The sequence below is a fragment of the Hipposideros armiger genome, unplaced genomic scaffold (assembly GCF_001890085.2).
Source record: "Hipposideros armiger isolate ML-2016 unplaced genomic scaffold, ASM189008v1 scaffold_196, whole genome shotgun sequence".
NCBI lineage: Eukaryota > Metazoa > Chordata > Mammalia > Chiroptera > Hipposideridae > Hipposideros > Hipposideros armiger.
In genome coordinates, this window is record NW_017731546.1 from 1,981,494 (window position 1) to 1,995,012 (window position 13,519).

Genomic DNA, 13,519 nt, shown 5'->3' on the forward strand with positions numbered 1-13,519 from the left:
ATGTGAATGCATTTAACATTACTGATCTGTCTACTTAGAAATGGTTAAGACAGCAAATTTTATGTTACACGTATTTTACCACAATTAAAAACAGAAATAATTTTTAAGAGGTGAAAAATAGAAAGGCACTCACTGCCTTCCCATGCAGTGTCACCATCAAATTCAGTCAAGGAAGAAAGGAGTGACCAACCAAAAGCATCAATTCTATAAACAAAACCTTACCAAAGAAGGGTAATGCATGAATTCTTACCTCAAAGAAGAAAAAGCCCAGAAGGACAAATACTCAGCAAGATGAGTTAGGCAAAAACCTGAGCAGAAAAATAACTGAAATACTTGAAGAATAAGTGGGATTTATTTTGGCAGGAGAAAAAAGAATAGTATTCTAAGAATGAGAATAAAAAAGGGTGAAAATTATGGAAAACAAGAACAAAGGAAATGAGAAATATTAAGATGGTTGATTCCTCTTTATCATCTATATAGTACAGTTTTAATCAGTTTGTAAGCAAGAAAGTAATATTACTGAGAAACAGAGTAAATATCTTACTAATTTGTTTGAAATTGGTTTATATATAGGTAAAGCTCAGGAGGAAGAGTGCTACCTGACACACATAAGATACTGTAATACAAAAAGAAAAGGGCTAGGACTAAAGAGTTAGCAGTAGGACTAGAGAAGCAAAAATAAAAAAGACAGTCTAAAGATGTGTGAAATATAGAGGAGAGAAAAGAACAGGGAATAAACAAAGGCTAAAATTTTCTAGTCTAGAAGACAAAAAATTTCATTCATTCAAAAGTTACTTTTGGGCAACTACCATGTGCCTGGCACTTTCCCTGGCAGAGGATACATCAGCAAATAATGCAGATAAGCTCCCTATTCCTATTGAGTTTACATTCTAGAAGAGCATGAAACAAACAATAATAAGGGGAAAACAGCTGACACTAGCCAAACATTTTAGACAAAACATGAAAGCACTTACCATAAAGGAAAATTATAAATTTGACTTCATCAAAATCAAAACCGTCTGCTCATCAAAATGAAAGGAAATGAAAAGGAAAGGCACAGACAAGGAGAAAGTAATTGCAATGCACATATTTGACACAAGAACTTGAATCCAAAACATAATACAGAACTCTTATAACTCAATAAGAAGACAACCGAATTTATTTTTAAAGGGCAAAATCTTTGCATAGACACTTCACAAAAGAAGAGACAGGAATGGCTAATATGCACATAAAAAGGCGCTCAACATCATTAGGCATCAGAGAAAAGCAAATGAAAACCAGAACAAGGTACCACTACACATCCACTCATAACGGCTCAAATTAAAATGTCTGACTGAGGTTACTACCAGTTGGTGAGGATGTGGTACAAATGGACCTACCAAATATTGTCGGAAGGAGCATAAAATGGCACATCCTCTTTGTAAAAACTCTTTGGCAGCTTCTCACAAAGTAAAATTTAAACAAACATTTACCATGTGACCCAGCCATACCAATACTAGGCATTTACTCAAGAGAAATTAACGTCTTTGTCTAGTCAAAAACTTGTTCATGAAAATTCATAGTACCTTTATGCAATAGTTAAACCAATGGACACAACACAAATGTCCCTTAACGGTAAATTGATTAACAAATTGTTATATTTTACATTTTGCACCAAATTGAGTACAACATACTCAGCAATAGAAAGGAATTAACCATGATGCACACACAACATGTACTCAGGAATTGTTTTCAACAATATCTGAACTACAAGTGGATCCTGACTTAGATTGAAGATGACATAGAAGAAAGCTAAGCAAAGAGTCAAGGAGAACCAGTTCCATAAATACACTGTGAAAGACACTGAATCAAATCAACCCTAAACCCTGAACTACCTCTACACAGTCCAGTTAAAACCCAATAAATTTATAATTTAAGCAAGTTGAGCCAAGCTTTCTGTTACTTGCAACCAAATACATATTTGATATAATGTATCTCATACGTAACGATTTCAATTCCACATTAAATAGTAAGAGCATTTAACTGCTAAGAATGAAGATTCATGGTCAAAAAAAAAAAGATAGGAATTCAAGAAACAAAATATAAAAGCAGTAAGAAGTGTAGGCAGAGTTTTGAAAGAACAAGTAAATACTAGAGGTTCCAGATTACTCTTCCAGAAATTCCCCACAAAATGAAAGGCTCACTGGATCCTCTCAAATGCATAAAGTAACCATCAGTTATTTCTCCCCCTTGCCAAGCAATGTACTCAATAACAAAAGTGTTCATTATCAGCAAAGCTCTGGCAATAACTTCCTTCCAGGTTCCTTTGGTCATGAAGAGAGAGAAAAGAAATGGCAGTTACGAAGTTAATAGAGGGGGAGCTAACATTTTATGAACAACTGCTATTTGCCAAGATGCCGTGTTGGGCAATTTATATATACTATATCAATCCTTTTAATTTTCTCAATGACCAAAGTAAATGGTATCATCTCCAATTTATAAATAAGGAAATCAAATGTCCAAGAAACTGATTTTTAAGTGCTTAAGAAGGAATCCACATCTTGTAAACTAGTAATGCTGGAAGTGGCATCTATATCTGTGTGACCCAAAGGCTGACTTTCTACAATCTTTTGATGGGAGTATGCACCAAGAAGTCTATCACTGCTTGTCCCTTTGCCCAGCCTATACCAAATGGAAGTTATCAGTTACTTCTCGTAAGAAATATGTTCCCTACTGATATAATTGAGTATAGCGTATAAAAGATTCTTTTGAAAGCATCTTGTTTATTCATATCTCTGCCTCTAGACATTAAACTATTTGATGGTCTCAGAAAAATACAGAAGCAGACATGGTCACTATTAAAAAAAAACAAACACTAGTATTTCGAGAAAACATGCTTCTTGGTTTCATCAAAATTATCAGGGGTGATCGGTTAACTCAGTTGATTATAGAGCGTGGTGCTGGTAATACCAAGGCTGCCGGTTCGATCCCTGCTTGGGCCACTGTGAGCTGCACCCTCCCTAAAAGAGTCAACTATGCCATTGTAGCATGAAAGCAATGTGTAACCAATAACCATGGCTGTTCCCCAATAAAATAAAATTTTAAAATTATCAACAAGGTATCATAAAAAGTCACATATGAAAATATATTCTGATAAAAAAACATTAAAATGTATGGCTATCATTATTTCTTATGGGAACAAAAAAGAGCCTAGGTATATACCAACAATGAAGTGTGGTAGAATAGAATATGTAATATAATTTTTTTAATAAGGACATATGAATACAAGTTGCTATGTGCATTAAGTTTTCTAGAGTAATCACCAGAAGATTGGCAGAAGGCTTTCACTTTTCTACTTTTTCACTTTTCTATACTAGTAGAGTTTATTTTTTTTAAATTGAGGAACAGTGTGCTTTCCAGGACCCATCAGCTTCAAGTTAAGTACTTGTTTCAATCTAGTTGTTGAGGGCGCACTTCAGTGGCCCATGTGGGGATCGAACTGGCAACCTCAGTGTTATGAGCACTGCGCTCTAATCAACTGAGTTAACTGGCCACCCCACTAATAGAATTTTATAACCATGCACATGTATTTTTTTATAACAGCAGGGTTATCTAGGCCTCTATTCTTATATTTCTCAGTCTTTTGTAGAATCCTCCCAAATATTTTTTAATTATGGTTGGATTTTGATATTAATAAAGTGCTTGACAGATAAATGACTGAAGGAAAATTCATACCATCACTTAACATGAGACTATCACTCTTACATAAACAACCTGAGGTAGTATTTTCATTCATGCTACAAGTGAGAAAACCATCTCAAAGACACTTGTCAAAGGTTACTCAACTAAGAGACAAAGGTAATACCTAACCCTGTATCTTTATAATTTAAGCTCTAAAGCAATTTCTATTATACCACAATTACCAATTCAAAGAAAATAGTGTTTTCAAGTTAAAATGTGCTTATGTAAGGTGCTTCTGTTTGTATTTAGGTATAACCCTCCTCTTTCCAAAAACAAATTGAGGTAGTTCATGGAAATACACCCTACAGGAGATAGAGAGATAAACAAGTAGAAATGGAAATTGAGGCAAGGGAAAATAAAGATTACAAAGAATATTCTATTAAAAAAAAATATGTAGAAGTCCTGAATGCTTAGTCCTAGATGAATTACTAATTTGTCTCTTGATTTACAAGATGCCAAAGTAAAAAGTGAAAGGAGACCAAAACAACCTTTAATAAAATTAACAGTAGTAAAATAATAAAGGAAAAAAATTGCTCAGAAGTCTAGCTTTCCCTAGTACTGTGACCAGAAGGAATATTTAACTGAGGGTTCTCATAAGGAGGAACTCTATGTGATACAGTTGACCATGTCCTCATAAATATTCTAATAACTAAAACGTTAACCCAATGGAATAAGGCAAAAATTCAACTCATTATATTTAATTTCTCGAGTATTACTACCCACGTACTACCCAAGTACTACAGTGGCTCAGTGGAACAAGTCTTTCTTTAACAGCAAAGCAACTTTATAAAGATTTAACTGAACAAGTCACTGTAATGAACGTATCATGTTTTATACTACATAATAGCTCCTTTAATTTTAATCTTCAAAATATTTCATCTTAATTGGATACCTAAGATAAAATAACTTCCAAGTTATCATCATTAGCAAATAAAATATTATTTAGGTGCCAGCATTTTCACTTTCTTACTCTTAAAATATAGTATTCAATATATCAAAGGTTGAGTCCAAGCTCTGGACCAAAGACTTTGATAGGGGGTATTTCTGTCCTACCCAGCAGGCCCTTTCTTAGGTGAATACAAGATAGAAAGAAACTACTCATGCTAATTAAGAGTTACCATAAAGTAAGTGGGCTGCCATAACCCAAGAAAAACAGGTCTAGAAGAAAAGTGACATGTTATGTGGTTAGCACTCAATAAATGTGTAGTGAATGAGTGAGCAAATGGTAGGAGGTTGGACTTACAAGAAATTAATTGATCCATTGTAGCGAATAACCATAAAGGAGCCAAGGAGAATACATTTTCCAGAACTATGCCATCTATAACTACAGCATCATTTATTTCCAGGCTTGCAATATCATTTTCTAGGGTATAAAACGTCACTCCACTCTATAATCTCTACCTTTAAGCTTAGCTTCTATTCTCCCAAATGTTATAAATCAGTGTATTTAATGATTGCTGTGAACCATGTGATAACTTTTTCCATTAAATTATCCAAATGATTTGTGTACACTGAGAAAAACCAAGAAACTATACGATACCATTATCTCTTTATGAAATTATTTAACACTTAAAAATCATGTAAGGGGGCTGGCCAAGTGGCTCACTTGGTTAAAAGCGCAAGCTCTGAGCAACAGGGTTGCCGGTTCAATTCCCACATGGGCCAGTGAGCTGCCAGCAGGTGGTAGGATGGCTTACCTGGTGAAAGTACGTGTTCCTAACAACAAGGTTGCCAGTTGGACTCCCGCATGGGCCAGTGGGCTATGCCCCTCACACACACAACACAACTAAGACTGAACACAGCACCTTGAGCTGAGCTGCCCTGAGCTGCTGACGGGTGGCCGGATGACTCAGTGGTTAGAGCACATGCTCTTAGCAACATGATTTCCGGTTACACTCCCATATGGGGTGGTGGGCTATACCCACCCGCAACTAAGATTGAACACGACACCTTGAGCTGAGCTGCCACGAACTGCCGACGGGCGGCTGGATGGTGACTGAACTTGGAGCTGAGCTAGCTGCGCCCTCCACAACTAAGATCAAAGGACAATAACCTGGCTGATCCCATTCCCCAATTCCCCAACACTGTTCCCCTTCCCCAATTCCCCAATAAATCTTGGAAAAAAAAACCACATTAAAAAAAATCATGTAGGGGGTTACTGTTTTGCTTCTTCAGATGTGCTTCACATTACAAAACATTCAATAAACTTCAATAAATTGACAGAAAGATTATCAAACTACAACCCTAAACATTTTATGTCAACAGTATCATTCACAAGGAAACTCAAGATATATTTATGTCAACAGTATCATTCACAAGGAAACTCATCAAGATATATTTTAGAGTGCACAGACAAATGAACACTCAATATGGACCTCAGACTCCTTCACAAAGCAAAGCAGCATAGTCCATCAATATATAATGAAAGAAGGAAACAAAAAGTTATCTCCTGGGCCAGCCAAGTGGCGCGTTGGTTAAGAGCTGGCTTGGGACACCAGAGGGCCCTGGTTCGGATCCCACATATGAGGGCCAGTGACACTGCCCTCTACAGCTAAGATACTGAACAACAGTTCAACTTAGAGCTAGGCTGCCATGAGTCGCCGGTAACAGGGTAGGCTGCAGCCCCTGCTGCAGTGGGTTGCCATGGACTACCGTGTATAGCCAGCAGCCAGCGTGAGCAGCCGTCCAGAAGTCAGCGACTGATCTGCCTCGCCCAGGAAGAGCGCAATGATGGTGCCAACTTGGGCCAGTGAAACGTCCTCCACACTAGACTGAAGAACAGAAGGACAACAACTTGTCTGTTGCCCTTCCCCAATTCCCCAACTCTGTTCCCTCCCCCAATTCCCCAATAAAATCTTTAAAAAAAAAAGTATCTCCCTTTTAAAATCAAACTACACGAAACCCACCTTGTTTTATATATATACATATCCGTGTGTGTGTGTGTGTGTGTGTGTGTGTGTGTGTGTGTGAGAGAGAGAGAGAGAGAGAGAGAGAGAGAAAGCGCTCTCTGCTGGGATTGAAAATCTCCTAAAAGTGGATATTGGTACAAAAATTTATTCTATATTACACATTCTTATACATGAATGTAAATGATCCTAACTTACCCAACCGGAAAAAAATCTGTTGTAATCAAAGTTCAAATGTGCTAATTTGATCGCCAATAACATTTATTTATTTCTCTCCATACTTACAACCATTCTGAGTACTGACTATTCTTAGTTATGAGTATAATCAGATTTCCAAAAAATTAGCAAAAGCATGAAGGTAGATATGAATATTTATTTTCGTTTCACAAAAATTACATGTTAAAAAATAGGTACTGAAGAAAAAAACCACCTGTAGTCAAGCAAATATTTGTTTGATCTGATTTCACCAAAACTTGTGTTATCAGACCAACAATGAACTACTGACGAAACTAGTTAACTAAGCTGGAAAAACAGACACTCATTTTTCCTGCAAATTGGTAGCTTTGAAATCAAAGGAAGCAAGAAGTCTTTTTTTTTTTTAAGGTTTTATTGGAGAGTTGGGGGAGGGGAACAGCATTGGGGAATCGGGGAAGGGGAACAGACAAGTTGCTATCCTTTTGGTCTTCAGTCTATATTTGCTGGCGTATAAGACGATTTTTTGGCCCTGAAAAATATGCCTCCAAGTGGGGGGTCGTCTTATACGCCAGGTACACTTCAGATAGACTGCCCATAGTGCTTGCCCCGTGCCATAGTGGCCTCCCGATGCCCGCCCACTTCATTCCACATACCGTTCAGGCATCAGCAGCGCTGCTGGGTGTATGCTCGGCTGTTATGCGATTTTGCTGTTATGCGATTTTACCACACTCGCAAAATCGCACACAGCCGACCATACACCCAGTATGATAGCGCAAAATCGCGAATCGCGATACCATACTGGGTGTATGGTCGGAAGAGGGGGTAGTCTTATACGGTGAGTATATAACAAACTCTGTATTTTGAGTGGAAATGTTAGGGGGTCGTCTTATATGCCCAGTCGTCTTATACGCCGGCAAATACGGTACTTGTGGAGGACGCCGCTTCACTGGCCCATGTTGGTATTATCATTGCACTCTTCCTGGGTGGAGGCAAATCGGTCGCTGGCCACTGGACAGCCGCTCGGCCGTTATTGGCAGCTCACGCTGGCTGCCAGCCGCTCACGGTAGCTTACGGCAGCCCACTGCAGTCTCACTGCAGCTTACGCCACCGCCAGCGACTCATGGCAGCCCAGCTCCAGGTCGAGCTATTGTTCACCATCTTAGCTGTAGAGGGCGCAGTGTCACTGGCCCTCATGTGGGATCCGAACTGGGGTCCTATTGCTCAGAGTTGGCGTCCCAAGCCAGCTCTTAACCAATGCGCTACTCAGCCAGCCCAGGAAGCAAGAAGTCTTAAAATCAATACAAATAGTTAATGTAGTTTTCTTTTTCCCCCTGAAAATCTATTATTAAACCAATAATACATCTATCAAAGAAATTTAGTATAATCATTTTATCCTTATAAAAAATGACAATAGTTGGATTAATTATTAATGACACTCTAAACTGATAAATAAATCATATACGTTATTTGGCAAGCTTAAAATTCACTTACTTCCATACCAACTAGTAAGTAGTTAGACATTCCTGACCAACTACCCTCATCACCTAAAAGAAGAACTTTTCTAACTGGTATATCAAGTCACAGGAATTTCTACAAATGCAGCAAACCAAAACTAAAAAAGATCTCATTCTCCATATTTATGAATATAATTTATAAATGAGACACAAAATGCAAGGAACCAACATACAGATATAGTATATTCAATCTACAAATCTAAAAACATGAAAATTTACCCAAGCTAACTTAAATGTCACTTCAAAGTTAGATTTAAATAATAGTAAGTCTAAGTTCAGAAACATATTTCCCATAAACAAATTTATTAAATTATGTCACTATTAAATAATATTACATTAGAATATCTGCTAAAGCACTACTTTTACCAGTTCATCAATGACCTCTTTAGAAATTTATGATTAAAAACAAGTAGAAACTAAACAATTTATTGTTTAGGCATAAAAACATATAACAAAATGGGAAAAATGATAAACATAAAGTTCAGGATAGTGATTACTTCTGGTTGCCTCTGATTACCTCTGAAAGGCAGTGGGAGAGGAAAGAAGAGACAGATACATAGGCAGATAAAAATTTTCAGTAATACTCTAGTTCTTGGTTTAGATACAAGGTTCTTAAATAAATGTTAAATAATTTTTTGATAAATTAACTTTTATAAGAAAATAAAATCACACATAGGCCATTATGATAGTATGCCATGAACCAAAGATTATGACTAGTAAAATTTTATGCTGCTGAAATCCATTTAGAAAAATAATTAACATTTACTTATAGAAATTTGCCTTTCACAAATGTTTCTTCCTAACAGTATTAAAATATGACCAAATCCAATTTTTTTTGCAAATATTCAAATTGAAGGGCCAACTGGAGAGATGCCCTCAGAGAAGCAAGACCCAAACCAAAATCATTCTCATCCCTATCAGAGTATATTATCATGCTACTTTCAATTTACAGTCCTTCAGAGATAGTTCAGAGCACACGTATTAAAAAAACAATTAAAAAAAAGTCTAATTGCATTCAGATTGCATAATGAATCTGTATTAAGATTTCTTACATTTCAAAAGCTTCAAAACTATATAGAATATTAATTTACTAGACATTTTATTCCAAATAAAAAATAACACATCTAACTCAATGTCTACATAAGAACTCCTAAGTCAAACTACTTAAAAAAGAGACCCTAACTAAACAAATTTAATAACTTACAAGTAAAATTTGTTTAAAAGAAAACCCAGAAATATCAGTATTTATAAGTATCCTCAAATACATTTTTCTGTAATTTCTCAAGCATAAAATATATTTATAGGGGCCAACCGAGTGGCACATTGGTTAAGAGCTGGCTTGGGATGCCAACTCTGATCAGCAGGGTCCCAGTTCAGATCCCACATTAGGGCCAGTGATGCTGCACCCTCTACAGCTAAGATGGTGAACAACAGCTCGACCTGGAGCTGGGCTGCCCTGAGTCGCTGGCGACGGTGTAGGCTGCAGTAGAGCGGCAGTAGGCTGTCTAAGCTACAGTGAGTGGCCGGCAGCCAGTGTGAGCAGCCAGTAGCCGGCAGCCAGCGTGAGCTGCTGTGAGCGGCCATCCAATGGCCTGTGAGCGGCCGTCCAATGGCCGGTGAGCGACTGCCTCACCCGGGAAGAGCGCAATGGTCACAATACCAAAATGGGCCAATGAAGCGACGTCTTCCACAACTAGACTGAAGAACCAAAAGTACAGCAACTCATCTGTTCCAATGCTGTTCCCCTCCCTCCAATTCCCCAATAAAATCTTAAAATATATATATATATATATATATATATATATTTTATATATATAGCTAATAGTAGTCTAAAGGCCAAATATTAATTTAATTTGAAGGTAATACAACATTATATATTATGTTCATATTATTTTACATATCTAAATATATAAAGGAAGAAGATTTAGGTTATGTAAGAATATAAAAATTAAACCAACAAATAAGGGGCTTAATGCAAAATGGAATAGACAAATTATTAGATTAAAATCACTTGTAAAAGGCTATGGCATTAAGATTCTTTATTCTTCTTACTAGAAAATCAGTAATTTCAAATAAATTCTGATTTTCAGAATTTGAGGACAAAATGACTGTTGTCTTATTTATGAACCTGAATGAAATTTGAGTTGAGACAGTAAAATCTAGTAGCAATCAAATCTTTGCTCTTAACATAAAGGAAAATACCATAATTGAAATTTTTAGAAATATGCCTAAATTGTCAATTTATCCAGATAGGAAGCTAATCAGAGTTAAAAATATCATCCTTCTAGACTTTAGTCACATACCTCTAAAGATGAAAAAATAAAGAAAAGAAAACATACACACAAAGCCCCAATGAGAATATCTCTTTAAATTTTCTTTCAACTGGCTTCATTAGAAAGGGTTACCTTTAGAGAAAATATAATAAGCACTTATGGGAAAAGGGTTAATTCAAATTTGTGTGAAATTACTTAGTGAGGTAATTAACTTCTAAAATTTTATAAGGAAGGGACCTACTATGTGCCAAGCTCAGCATTATTCAGTTTGTATCCACCTTTATAATTATACAAATGCTGATTAAAATTATAATTAGATACTTGAAAAAAATAAAGCACTTGGTAACTTCTAAAGCTTGTTCCATACTATACTGAAACTTGTTTGTTTTTTAGTACTATCTCTAAATATATAGTGACAACAAAGTTAGTCTGGGCAAGCTTTAATATTTTATTCAATAGAGAATGACTTCTATAAAACCTAGATAATTAAAGTAAAACATTTAAACATCCAAATTGCCCAAGAGTAGGAAGTAAAAATCTTCTGTACTCCACTTAAGCTTCCATTCTGACTTCTAATTCACTGTGCATCAAAGAAAATCAACTTGCCCTGACACACAGGACTATTCCCTTCAGTGATCAGGCAGGTGTTGAGGCCAGAAAGAGCCTATTTTCCACAGCCCTTTACCTTGTTTGATCACTGGCTACTTTTGATCTGACACTGCCCTCTCTCTAGTAATGACTTCCCCCTCACAGACCCTACCTCACATCTGTCAAAAAGAATAAAGGGCATCAAACTGAGACCTGACAACGCCTATGGGCCATGCAATGGGCTGCCAACTGAATGTTCCCCAGCTCCCACAATTTCCAATTCAGTTTCTTTTGTTTTGATAGGTACAGGGATAGGGTACCAATGACAGCAGAAAGGATTATGCACCAACTGTGAAACCAAGCCTTCTTGAATGTGTATCTTTTATCTTTGTTTCTTCATCTTCTTAAATGCTGCAAACTTCATGGCGGTTACTATGAAATACATATTCAACAAGTGCAATAGAAAGTTTGTTTAAATCCTTTTCCAGGAGAAAATAAAAGACACAATATATTGTAATTCAAGTCTATAAAGCTTTAAGGAAAAAGTTTCAAACCCATGATGTGAGATTAGTAAAGGCCAACTGTCAAACAGCATAGTAATAGTAAATGAAACCACGAAAGTTTTACGAGGACCACTACTTAGTGAGTATTGCCATACAAGCCTAAATTGGAAAGATCCCCTAAAACAATGCATGTATTCCCAAGAATCAATCGTTTTAATTGTTAAATTACAGATTCTAACACTAATTTAGATAAGTCAATGCTGAAAATAAGACCTTGTTTGAATAATGTGGTGAGTATATAAACTTTTCTTTAAAAAGGCATTAAAAACAATCATTTTTAAATGCTATAAGTTAGGAAAATCTAGTCGAATATCATCTTGGCACCATTTTACTCATAATTTTTCAACTGCCATTAAACTATTACATGGGCTCTTGAATTTTCATCTATTAATAAGCACCCCCAGTCCTGCAAACACACACACACACACACACACACACACACACACACACACACACACTGATGATGGCTCATTATCATGCATGCAATAAAGGGATTTGCAGAAAGCTTGTGTAGAGGCCTTCTAAGATCACTTTCAAGGTTAAGTCACTATCATTTTTTTAAGAAATAGAACTTTACTTTTTAAAAGTAGGGTCAGAAGAAGGAAGTACATGGTCAATAAGACATGTATGAAAATTTAATGTACCTTGAATATTATAATGCATAAAAACAAATAAGTACTTAATTTTAGACATGTACAAATACAGAATCTCAAAGGTAGGATTTAAGCATTAAGATGATTACATGCTGATTCTAATAACTAGAGGAAATTTCAACAGCTGAAGAAAGGTATGGCTTGATAGAAAGAAAGGGGAAAGGTACATCTAAAGAATTAATCTGTGACATTGGGCAAATGCACACACTAGATTAAAAATGATTTACCACCATGGAAAAGACTATATGTGAAAAAGCTCCTTACACTGATCAGCAATCAGCATAATTATATTCTTCTTTAAAAAACTGTTTTTGATTCTGTGATCTAAAGATATACGTAATCCTATTAAGTGTATTAGGAAAAAAATTTGATTGTTTTAAATAGACAGACTTTAATATAAAAAAAGATGATTTCTGGATACTTGGACTTTGCATAAGAAAACCATCTAAGTACACTAGAAAAAGATATCACTTCCATATTGAAAAAAAAAAACAAATTAATCCAAGGTTAAACGATCCAGTTGGCTAAACCAATATTTGCCTAATTTTTTTCATTAAATTTTCCAAATTCCACTTAATACTCTTAAGAAAATGAAAAATAAACCACGCTATTCTAACAACATACCTATTTATACATCTTTTTGGGTATTTTTTCCACAACTTTTGATTCTACAAAACCATTAAAACTTATTTAAGAACAAAAAGATACTATAATAAATGGGGCCAATTTATGAAATAAAAAACTAAGTATTTCATACAAAGTATTTTTAAAAACACTTGTCAATTTCTGCATGATATATTACTCTCAAAGCATGCAATGTCAGTGTTCTAAGTAAATTGTATGCTAGATCTGCGTGGTATATTTTATTGGTACCAACCAACCAAGATATGTATCAAATATTATATTTAACTATCTCTTTCTAACAGCAACAATAAAATCAAGCTCTTCTAAACTCAACCAAAGACGCAACTTAACTTTCATTTTTTCAAAAATCAAGTGATTAAAGTTAGACAAAATAAAAAGGACCACAATTCTTAGCAACCTAGACAGAGATTTTGTTAGGGTTATCTGAAAGCAGGAAAAAAAAACGCATTGGTGGAAGCAATG

The 13,519-nt window shown here is 35.7% G+C and overlaps 1 protein-coding gene across 1 annotated transcript in view; it reads right to left on the reverse strand.

Moving 5' to 3' along the window:
* The window catches only part of FBXL17 (F-box and leucine rich repeat protein 17), a 173,230-nt gene that overhangs the window by 106,292 nt on the left and 53,419 nt on the right, over nucleotides 1-13,519 (reverse strand). The window lies entirely within an intron of this gene.